Here is a 12,441-nt window from a genome sequence, read left to right on the forward strand (position 1 = left end):
CAACTGTGAGCCTTATGCTCATGAGAAGCCCTTCGTACCTAGTATTTCTAGTCGTTACAACAGTCCAGGGAAGCACGTGTTACTGTGATCTTCCTCACAGCCTAAGGAAACTGAAGTTCTAAGAGGTAAAATAACTTAGACACAATCACCTAGCTAGTCAGTAGCAGGGCTGAGATTTGAATCTGAGTTAGCGAGCTCCAAAGCCCTGCACTTTCCACTGTTTGATTTTACCTCCCAGTACAGGTGAGACGGCTTCCCTTTTGTAGTTAAGGACACGTTCAGGAAAGGCCATCTGTAAACAACTATTAGGAATGTTATTTTGGACATGCAAATATACTGAACGCCTTGGAATGTCACTCTCCCATCCTGGCTCCCCTTCTAGTCCTTCTCCCACCATCCTGTTCACTTGGCTGGTGTCTGATAAAGTTCTGTGTAAGGGCTCCTCTCTGCCTTGTGATGGCTGGTGTTGGGACTGGCGCAGAGAAAATACAAGATGAACCTGAAACACCGTTTTGTACCAGTAAGTAAGAAAGTGCATAAAAAAGTCTACCAGAAAGTAAAAAAGCGATGGGGACAAAAAAAAAAGATGTGGACTATGTCAAAAAGACATAGAGACTCTCTTAAAGGAGCTTCCAGTGGCTGAATCTAAGACAATTTGGACATTAAAACGAATTCTGAAATTAACATAATAGCATCCACATGATTGATAATAAGAATTATACGTTAATAGAATTAACATAGTTTATCACCCTTAAAATAAGTTACTGTGAGTACATAAATGTAGAGATAAGGAGATATCTTCCTTACAGTACAATATCAACTAATAAATGTGAATGGAATGATGGAATTAGAATGTCACTGTTTTGCAACCAGTGTATTAATAATTGATTCAGGCAAAAATCATGGAAGCTAAAATAAACAGGTGAAATTGATGAACAGAATAAGTCTAAAAGTATTTCTTCACAAATTACTTATTAAAGGGGAAAAAGGTTAATGACAAAGAATATAAAAAGGAATATATATTTATATATAATATATATGTAATTGAGTCACTATGTACACCAGAAACTAACACGACATTGTAAATTGACTATACTCCAATTTAAAAAAAAAATTATTTTAAGAAGGGGAAAAGGTGGAAAAACCAGACAGATAAGTGGTCAAAGTCAACATTACCAACTATGAGACAAACAGACATTATCTTGTGCTTTTGATACGGAAACGACAGGCCAGCCAAGAAACAAGCACCACTCGGAGGGTTGGAGTACTCAGATTTATTACGCCGGCGGGCTCAGAGGGGCTTCTGCTCCGAAGCTCTGAGCACCTCCAAGATGAGTACATGAGGTTTTTTATAGGGTAAAGTACAAGCTTGGGGTATTTGGCCAACAGGCATGGAACAGCTTTAGCAGCATCATTATCACAAAGCAGAGGCAGGGAGGCAGCAAACCAACATTCCAAGGCCAGACATGTGTCTTTGAAAATCTAGCTGGCTAGCAAAAAACATGATCAGGGAGTCAGCAAACCGCCACTTATTAACTTAGATTTACGAGTTAGCCCAGCAGAACTCAGGTCAGTAATCCAACACTTGTTACACTTAGATTTACTGAGTAGGCCCAGCCTGGGTTTTCCTTCACACTTTCTGATAGGATGCATTGATAAGGACACAAGTTCTGTGGTCCTGACAGAAATGCATAACCTGGATTCCATTGTGAGGAGCTGTCAGACGAACTCCAGTTGCAGGATCTTCTACACAATAACTAGCTGGTAATCTTCAAAAGTGTCCAGGTCATGGAAGTCAAGGAAAGACTGAAGAATTGATTTTCTAGATTATGGGAGACTAAAGGGACAGGACAATTAAATGCAGTGCAGGATTCTGGATTGGACTGGGGGCAAAAGGAGCTATAAAAGGGCATGATTGAAACAACTGTGAAATTCTTCTGAATATGCCCAGTAGATCAGATCAGGAGTTGGCAAACTACGTATGGCTCTCCGGTCAAACCCAGCCTTACTCTTTTTGTGTGGCTTGCAAGCTAAGAATATTTTTTACATTAAAAAAAAAATTTATGGTGAAAAGCATCACATAAAATTTACCATTCTAGTCATTTGTAAGCGTACTGTTCAGTAGCATTCACAGAATTATTGTGTCTAGAACTTCATCTTGGAAAACTGAAACTCTGCACCCACTGCACAACAACTCCCTATTCTCTTCTCCCCACAGCCCCTGGGACCACAATTCTATTTGCCCTTTCTGTGCGTTTGACTACTTTATATAAGTGAAATCATCTAGTATTTGTCTTTGTGTACAATAAGCACCATATGAGTGTAGCTACTATTATCTTTGTTGGGAGACAATTCTCCATATTTCTGCATGTGTTGGGAGCAGGGGCACTGACCACCTTTGTTCTGAACTAGCTTCTCCAGGATGTTTACATAGCAAACAGCCTGGGGCCATATAGGGTCTCCCTCCAGAGCAGGGGGACAGGTTTTATTTTCTATCTAGGGTAAGAATGTCTCCCTTTGGGGCAAATGTCTGCTATAAGAGACTTGGGCTCCCTAAGCTCAGAGCTCCTCAGCTCTGATGCAGGTTCACTGCCAGCAGGGCGTTCACCTGGGCCCCTCTGTCTGCCCCGGTGGCCTTGGGAGTACAAGAGGAAACCTACATGAACAGGAACCTCAAGCTGCTTGCTGTGCCGTAAGTAATAAAGTCCTTCATCTCTGACCCCGGAGAGTCTTGTGTCTTCTGCCAGCAAACATAAAACTGTGGCAGGCTAACTTGTTAGCTTGCAAAGGAAGGTAAGAATCGTAGCCCCTTTGCAGTTCTCGACAATTACAGAACATGCAGCTATGTTTAAAGAAGCACAACTTGGCATCCAAAAGTAATTAAAAAGTAATTTCATTTTCACTGCCATCTCTAAGTTAATTTAAAGGGATTCAGTTAAAAATTATCTTATTGCACAACCATGGCACCATCCAGCCTCTCCCACGTGCAACCCATGGTCCCCATGTGATCGTCTAGTTTACAGGATACTGTGACCTTTGGAATCTAAATCCACATGGCCATTGTCCAAAACCACTAATCAGTGGCCAAATGGTAGCGTGGCAGAGGGTTTCCATTTCTGAACTTTCTCCAGGATTTTAATTGACCCCTTCCTCACCCTCCCAGCATGTGATGCAGATCATCTCATTGCATAGCAACTGTCGTCTTGTCCCTGTTACTTCCTCAACTCCCAGGATCACTGACACCCTGACTCGCTCCTAAGAGAATACAAGCCACCAAAGAGGACCTCTGGGAAACCCTCTGGAGGGGCAAACACTATTAGAAGAATGATGACTGGTACTCTTCCCAGAGAGAAACTCCAAGTGGTGTACCCCGCCTGGTTCTCCCACCAGGATTTACATATGGCCGAGCCTGAAGCTGGAGGACAGTGACTCAGGTTCTTTCCAAGGATGCAAGTTGTCAGGCCAAGGCCCTTTGGGCCCCAGTGTATCTACTCTGCCTTTTACCATTCTTTGGCATGCCAAATTCTATGAGGGCACAGGATAGATAACTAGAGGATGCTGTTCAGGAGAAGCTGGGCTCAGCGTAAGTCCCAGCACACAGAGGACTGGTCATGGGGATGGATCACCGTTCAACGTATTGGACCCCTGCTCCTCCACGAGTGGTCCCTGGACCAGCAGCGTGGCATCAGCTGTGAGCTCGTTAGGAGTGCAGGACCTCCGGTCTCGCTTTAGACCTACTGATTCAGAAATTACATTTTAAACAAGATCCTCAGGTGATTCAGATGTACATGTTACAGTTTGAGAAGCATAGTGTTAAAGCTTTCAATGTGGGGAACCCAGGAAAACACTAGTTCTGCTTTGTTAATGGTGATCTGGGTGTGAGTGTGGATATATGTGTGTGTGCGTGTGTGCGTGTGTGTGCGTGTGTACATGCGTGTGTGTGTGTGTGCGTGTGTGTGTGCGTGTGTGTGCGTGTGTGTGTGTAATCTAAATGGCCTTGTGCCCCCTAGTGTTCTCTTCATTACACATCATTTGGGGCTGCACTCCAGCATCCCAGGAAATGTCTCCCGGCCACTGCCTGGCATTCTGAAGCCATGAAATTTGTCCTGGGGTCTCTGCTTGTCATCTCATTATCCTGTCCCTGATGCTTAATATAATAAGCGCCACATAATTCCATCCTTGCATTTCCTCATTCTGCCTGTGTTCCACAAGCTCCACGTTGGCCCTCCCACATTCGTCTTGTGGGGTTTAGTAACAAACACCCAATTCTCTGCTAGATTACTCCGTGCCCAGCTGGAAGCTTTTGGCCGGGGAAAAAGTGGGTCAGTAAGAAAGTGGTCTGTGTTCTTTGATCTTTCTGAAAGGCTCAGGAGAAGAGACATTGCTTCATTCGGTCCTCAGAGCAGAGGCTGAGGGTTCTGCCTGGACACTTCTGGGCATGCGTGTTTTGGCTGAGACTGGAATGCGATGCTGGCGTTTTTTGCTCAAGGCCTCGCTGCACTTACCAGGCCTGTTGAGAAGCCTCTTGCCTGGAAAGGAACAAGCAGTGAGGAGCTGGCAGAGCACAAAGCTCAACTTTAATATCCTTATTGAGGATCCTTTATGGGTCTTTATTTATGTACTCTTCTGTCCCTGGTTTTGACTTTTGGGCCCTTCATCACCATTAACATGGTAGGTATTAATTTTTAGTCTAATTTAGTTCAGATAAGATTCCAAAGTGCTTCATTATAATTACTCCCTGGCCAATGCCTTCAGCTCCTTGCTTCTCTCTTCCTCCATCAGTCACCTTGGCACGATCCTAACCCTGAATAAAACCCACCATTACCTTTTCCGCTCCTTCCCATGAACAGCTGAACATTGTAGAAAATCACACAACCAGACTGACTGGTTTTCCTTTAATTGTCACAGGCAACGTGCAGGCACACTCAGCGCTGCCCAGCAGCTCCAGGATTCACCAACTTGCTCTCTCACACAGTGCGGTAACAGTCTCGTACTTCCACTTCTGTGCCCAAACCTCAGCCCTCAAGAGATACTCTTACCTTCATTGAGAAAATAGAAGCCATTGGACCAGAGACCTTGTCTTTTTCGTGGTTAAAGTCACCAACTTCTCTGCATCTGCACCCATCTTTTCTTTTCTTCCTGCGATGCCAGAGGAATTCTTTCTCCTCCTACGAAAGTGTGTTGACCTAACGGGAGCACATCTCTTCTAACCTTCTTAAGCTTACTTGGGTTATTTCTTCTCTCCTGCAAAACCAGCCTCTGCTGTATCTGCTGGATGATTTTCACTGCAAATGAAAAGACAAAAAGCACTGGTAGACTAAAGGCTCCAAAACGTCTCCCTCCTGCCCACAGTCTGGAGCCGGACACCTGAGTGGGCATCATGTTAGTAGGTTCACATCCTTAAACTTCCCTTATAAAGCCTCATTGTAGAGAGCACTTCTGAAATGACTGTTTATCTAATTTCACAGATTATTTAGACAAAAGGTACATAGGTGTTAGCCTGCACATCGGAGACTTCTCTTTGCAAATGTTTTTCTTCCCTTTAAAAATAAAGCTAAATGTGTTCATGTTGTGTTTGGCTCAGAATCCTCTTAAACACCATCCTGCTGTGAAGCACGCCAGGGGGCTATTCACTGGAGCTATGTTTAGCTTTCTCCTTTTGTCTAGGCAACCAATCAGACAGGTTTATCTTCTCTTTGCAGATGCTTGGTTTTAAAGAGCATTTCATTCATGAATTTTGAAGGAAGGCTAAGAAAAATTGGAACCGTTGTAAGTTATGGAATTTAGCCATTAGACACCTGTAACAGACTGTGTAGGAATGGGCAGCATTCTTTGGTGGATGATTTTGGAACTGGCAGTCTCTGCTGGGTGCATTGAATCTGGTCAGAGAGATGGGGCCAGGATGAGTTCTTTCCAGAATTTAGGCTCAACCAGATTTTATCTGTGGCTCTCTGGGGGTCAGCAAGTAAGAAGCTGGCTTCTGTCTCCCTGACCACCTAGTGGGTCCAGGATATAAACCCACCAGGAGTGGGCCGTGTGGGTTGTGATGTTTTCCACTTACTCTAAATAAGAATGCTGGAGGAATGGGAGAACTGTACAGTGAGGTTCTCACAGAGTGACTGAACGGGCTGGACAATGAAGGGCAAGTGGATGTGAATAAAACCTGGAACGACTACAGCCAGAACCCCGTCCCCGCTCCATTCTTCAAGTGGATGGCTGATAGGAGAGGTAAGGTTGGGGCAGATATTAACTCTTTTTTTTTTTTTTTTTAAAGGCATATATCAAGAAAGCAGAAGAGAGGTTATATACAACCAAGTCTGACAAAATTAAAAAATGGGGTTGCCAATGAAATTCATGGCATTTCCACTGCATAAACCACCTCACTCACACAAGCAGACCTCTGGGTTAAAAATATGACCAAAAGGAAGTTCAAGAGCAGTGCTGGCTTTGAGTTAGCTTTCTCCACCCCCCTCTACCCCTACACCTCCGTTTTAAAATATTCTCTATTTTAATAAACTGATCTTGTAACACCAATTCCTTGCCATGTAAGTGTAGTGAATTTAAAAATACTATAATATCCCAAAGTCATATGTGGAATGGTGGTTTTTCAGTGATTGATTTGTGGGTATGTAGGTGTAACTTTTGCTCACTTACTACAAATCAGCCTTTAGGCCAAGCAAGTCAATGGAAGTATGAACAAAGTACACTCAGTTTGAATGGAAAGTCCTTTTAAAAGTCTTGTACCCTGAAATTATAGCAAGAGGTCTTCTCTCATTTCAGGTAAATGAGATTATAGATACATCTGCATTAGTCTATGAATTTTGCCTAACCAATTAGTAGTCACCGGGCACAGTGGTACAAATGTCAGCTACCTGGGACTGTAAACTATGACAACCCTACTGCTCTAGCTGGACAGCGTAGAACCATTATGTTAAAAATTTATAATTAGAGCAGGGTCTTATATTCACTGTTTTGCCATTGGGTATGTAGACAAAGCCCAATGACTCCAAGTTATTCTACCCAGATCATTCACCGGGTAGATGAGTCAATGTATTCATCATTCAGAAAATACTTATGCAATGCTAATTATGTACAAGGCATTATGCGAGTACAAAGGACTGCAAGTCATGGCCTTAGTGTTTATTTACAGACTTAATTTTGTTAGAGCAGTTTTAGGTTCACAACAAAATGGAGGGGAAGGTACCGATCCTTCCCATATGCTCCTTTCCCCCATGTGTGCATGGCCTCCCCCATCATCAACGTCCCCCACCAAATGGTACATTTGTTACAACTGATGAAGCTACAGTAACACAACATAATCAACCGAAGTCCATAGTTTATAATTAGGGCTCACTCTTGGTGTTGTACGTTCTATGTGTTTGGATGAATGTCTAATGCCATGTATCCACCATTATAATATCATACAGAGTGTTTTCGCTGTCCTAAAAATCCTCTGTGCTTTGTCTAACCATCTCTCCCTCCCCCCACCCCTGGCAACCACTGATCTTTTTACTGGCTCCATAGTTTTGCCTTTTCCAGAATGCCATATGGTTGGAATCATACAGTATGTAGTCTTTTCAAATTGGTTTCTTTCACTTAGTAATATGCATGTAAGCTTCCCCCATGTCTTTTCATGGCTTGGTAGCTCATTTCTTTTTAACCCTGAAAAACAAACTGTTGCCTGGTGGTACCATATTTATCCATTCACTTACTGAAGGACAACTTGGTACTTTCAAGTTTTGGCAATTATGAATAAAGCTGTTATAAACATCCGTGTGCGGGCTTTTGTGTGGACACATTTTCAACCCCTTTGGGTAAATACCAAGGAGTGCAATTGCTGGATTGTATAGTAAGGGTATGTTTAGTTTTGTAAGAAAATGTCAAGCTATCTTCCAAAGCGACTGTACCATGCTGCATTTCCACTAGCAGTGAACGAGAGCTCCTCTCACTCCACACCCTTGCCAGCATTTGGTGTTGTGAGGGTTCCAGATTTTGGCCATTCTTATAGATGTGTAGTGGTATCTCATTGTTGTTCTAATTTGCATTTCCCTGATGACGTATGATGTGGAGCATCTTTGTATATGTTTATTTGCTATCTCTATATCTTCTTTTAAGAGGTATCTCTTAAGATCTTTGGCCCACCTCTTAATTAGGTCGTTCATTTTCTCACTGCTGAGCTTTAGGAGTTCTCTGTATGTCTTGGCTAACAGTCCTTTATCATATGTGTCTTTTGCAAGTATTTTCTCCCCCGTTTGTGGCATGTCTTCTCATTCTCTTGACATTGTCTTTCACAGAGCAGAAGTTTTTAAATTTTAGCGAAGTTCAGCTGATCGATGATTTCTTTTGTGGACTGTGCTTTTGGTGCTGTAGCCTTAAAGTCACTGCCATACACGAATTAGGTTTTTAAACTGTAATTTTATTTTTAAAATATATATGCATTGGAGCATTTTTTTTCTCTACTTGGAAAAGAATGATTTTTTATACTTTCTGAAATGTGTGTGAATTAATGAGAGTGTGCTTGCAAATTTGAAAATGGTACTATTAATAGAGACTTCTATTTTGGAATAAGTATGTGTGCTTGGTCTGTGACAAGTTAAAATCAAATGAAACAAAATTCAGTTCATGGAAGTCTTAAGTCCATGTTGATACTAGAAAATTAATAATATTCCATATGATGTCCCAGTCACCAGAATCCAGAATCAGCTGTGATCAAGTTGCTAGTCACAAACTCTATAAGCTTGTATCTACTAACTTGCTGAGGTCATTTGACAAGAGGTTATCTGTGAAGAAATCACTGTTTACTATGCTAATTGCTTCTCCTTTTATATCCCTGATAAGAAATTCAAGGTACGAATAGATAATTAAGGAACAGAATGTAGAGGCTACATCTCAAAATTCCATGCGTGATCATCTAATCTTGAACTTTGGGCTAAAAGAAATAGAGTCAAAGGGTAGAGATTAGGTTACAGGGATGTTTTGGCTTCAGACGTTCTTACTCAATAATTTAATACTGGACAACACAACCCACCCAGGAGATTGTTCTGATTTATTGTTCCAATTTCTTGAACACATTTTTGCCTCATGAGTTGAGCCACAGGGGTAATAGCGCTCAGACCCCAGTCCTTGCCTGGGTTCTCATACAAAATGAACCAGTGAGTGATAAGCCTCCCTGCTTCCTCCTGTACTGGCTTGGGAAAGAAAGCCAGGAAGGAAGAAGCTCTGCTCTGTGGTCAGGGCTTGTGGGGAAAACATTACAAGTCGGGCAGCCCTGCAGCTACAGTAAGTGGTACATCCATTTCTACAGGAGTAAGATGTAGGGCTTTTTACAAACACTGCTAGATTCAATGAGCTGTTATTATTTTCTTGTATTGCTCTTTTCTGGTTTTGGAATCTATGTAACATTAACCTCAGAAAACCAGTAGGCAGGTTTTGAAAGTCTTCTTTTTTTTTTGTAACAACTTATTCTTTTCAGGAGAGACAGTCTGATGACTTTTCCAGTTTCCTTAATATTTATTACAAGCACCACTTTGGGCATTTTATATATTTCAAGGAACTTTTGCATCCCATCCAAGTTTTTCAACGTACTGTGTATTTGGTAGTTTTCCTAATATTTTGTTCCAGATTCTGTTTCATAGAGTTCTCTACAACGAGAGATCAAACGAAACTTGGACTTTTCAAGCACATGGTCTGCTTCTCTGAGTAGGGTAATTCTGTCCAGGATGTAGCCCCGGTGACTAGTCTATCATCTGACCCCGCCTGGCTTGGCCCTTCTCTGGTCCTCCCTGGCTGCCCTCTAGTTTATCTTCCCTTAGAGTTCTAAGCCCAGCTTAGGCATCCTCTTTGATGGTGCTGGCCATGGTTAACAACTAAAAGGGGTAAAAGAGAACTCTAAGGGGTACAGAGCAAAGGTAGTAGTAAATGCTTGCTTAATAGGTACAGGATTTCCTCATGGGATGATGAACTAGATCTTGGTGATGGCTGCACAACATTGTGAAGGAACTTTATTATATGAATTAATATGAATTTGTTACGGAAATGACAGGCCAGCAAGAAACAAGCACCACTCGTAGGGTTGGAATACTCAGATTTATTACCCCTGCAGGCTCAGAGGGGCTTCTGCTCGGAAGCTCTGAGAACCTCCAAGACGTGTGCATGAGGTTTTAAAAACATGAGCAGGGAATCAGCAAACCGATACTTATTAACTTAAATTTAGGAGTTAGCCCAGCGGAACTCAGATCAGTAATCCAACACTTGTTACACTTAGACTTACGAGTTAGCTTGTTAGCCCAGCCTGGCTTTTCCTTCTCAAACTCACTGAATTATGTGATTTAAAATGCTACGCCTGACACTGATATAATATTGTAAGTCAATTACATATGAATATAAAATAAAAAAAACAAAATGGTTCAGATGGTATGTCTTGTGATGTGTATTTTGCCACACAAGAAAATTAATCTCAGACTTGGGGCAAGAGCTTCCTCTGAGTTTTTAAATTCCTTGTTTACTTTTCCGTCAGTCGCAAGAGTAGTAGCTACACTTTGCATTGACCATTTCTTTTAGATTTTTTGTTGTGTACAAACATAGCTTAAAATCCACCATCTTGGCCATTTTGAAGTGCACACTCACTTTTGTCTCACAGTTCTAGGGGTTATAAGTCTGTAATCAAGGTGTTGGCCTGGTTGGTTCCTTCTGGGGCCCCTGAGGGAGAATCTATTTCATGCCTCTCTCCTAGCTTTTGATGGTTTCTGGCAGTCCTTGGCGTTTCCTGCCCTGTGGCAGCATAACTCCAGTTTCTACTTCTGCTTCCCTGTGTGCACATCTCTATTTTCTTAGAAGGACACAAGTCATTAGACTCAGTGATTTTCATTTTAACTGATTACATCTGCAAAGACCCTATTTCCAAATAAAGTCATATTCACAGGTACCAGAGGTTAGGACTTGAACATATCTTCTTGGGGAAACACAATTCAACTCACAACAGGAGCCATCACTGATATGATGGCAAAGAAAATCAACAGGGAACAGGGAAACCTACACGTTGATCTGTTTACATCTAGGTAAAAAAAAAAAAGTCCTCTTTTCCTTTTCCAGATTTGCAGTGTGCTTCAAGCGCCCTCTATTGGCAGAGTTTAACATCCAGCCAGCAGGCAACAGGGAAATGCAGTCTGCAGAGTACTTATCCTCGGGGATGATGGCCTCTGCAGCTCAGAGGCAATAAATCAATAACAGCCACAGACCAAAGTTCTGTCTGCTTTGAAGTGAGCTTTTCAAACTTTAGTTTTATCTTGACTATGGAGCTCTAAATCAGCTCTGGGGCCATGACCTGCGAAGGGAAGAGTCCAAATAGAGGAGACGCTTAGGCTAGGTCGGGTAGGAAGGCCTTGAAGTGGGAGATGGATGGTATTTTAGGCAGAGGGACTAGCATGAGCAAAAGCAGAGCATGTGAGACTCTAGGATGTCACAGAATCCTGAAAGCCAAGCTAAGGTATCTAAACTCTGAGAGTGAAGTTGGGTAAGAATAACATGACCAAATCTGTGATGTAGAAAATTTCCTTTATCTCAAGGCAGCATGGGAATTCCCTCCATTAGGGAAGGAGAGCCCTGAAGTGGTAGCAATGAGCTGCCATGGGAGGAGACTGCATGAAGGAAGTGGACTGGGAAACATAGCTGAAGAGCCTCCTGGGAGGTAAGGTTCAAACAAAATCATCAAATGTTTCAAATATGGAAACAACATGATCCAATGTGGAGATGGCTGGCATCTCAAACACAGCATGTCTCAAAAGAATGCCTCATCTTACAACGTAAGTTTACTTTCCTTGGGGGCAGGTATAGCTCAAGTGGTAAGAGAGCATGCTTAGCAAACACAAGGTCCTGGGTTCAACCCCCAGTACCTCCTCCAAAAGTAAATAAACCTAATCACTTCCCTCCACCAAAAAAAAAAAAAAAAAAAAGTTTACTTTCCTTCTGTGTTCCGTATTTCAGGAATGGCACATGGTTTCCTAATCCGGAAACCTGAGCGTTGATTGTCATGATTGGGGTGCTGGTGCTAATGGCATCTAGTGTGGAGAGGCCAGGGATGCTGCTAAACATCTTACAATGCATAGGACGCCCCTACAAGGCAAAGAATTATCCAGTCCAAATAGTGTGACGGCTGAGAAACCTGAAACTAGATGGCCATGAACTTTAAGGTGGATGGAGCCTAGAATGCCTAAGTTCAGCTTCCTCTTGGAAAGGCAGGATGGGGTCAGTGAGAGGGAATCTGGGGCTGGAGACCCGGCTTTAACACCCTGGGCACACAACCAGATGACAAGAGAGCCAGACTAACCAGTCGCAGCAGGTGAAGTCACGATGCTGGAAAGTCCACGATGCCTGGGAAGGGCATTGTGGATCCTAATGCGCTCTGCACCCACTGGATAAGTGCGCCTCAGACACAGAGACATC

Source organism: Camelus ferus, chromosome 4, assembly GCF_009834535.1.
Source record: "Camelus ferus isolate YT-003-E chromosome 4, BCGSAC_Cfer_1.0, whole genome shotgun sequence".
Lineage (NCBI taxonomy): Eukaryota > Metazoa > Chordata > Mammalia > Artiodactyla > Camelidae > Camelus > Camelus ferus.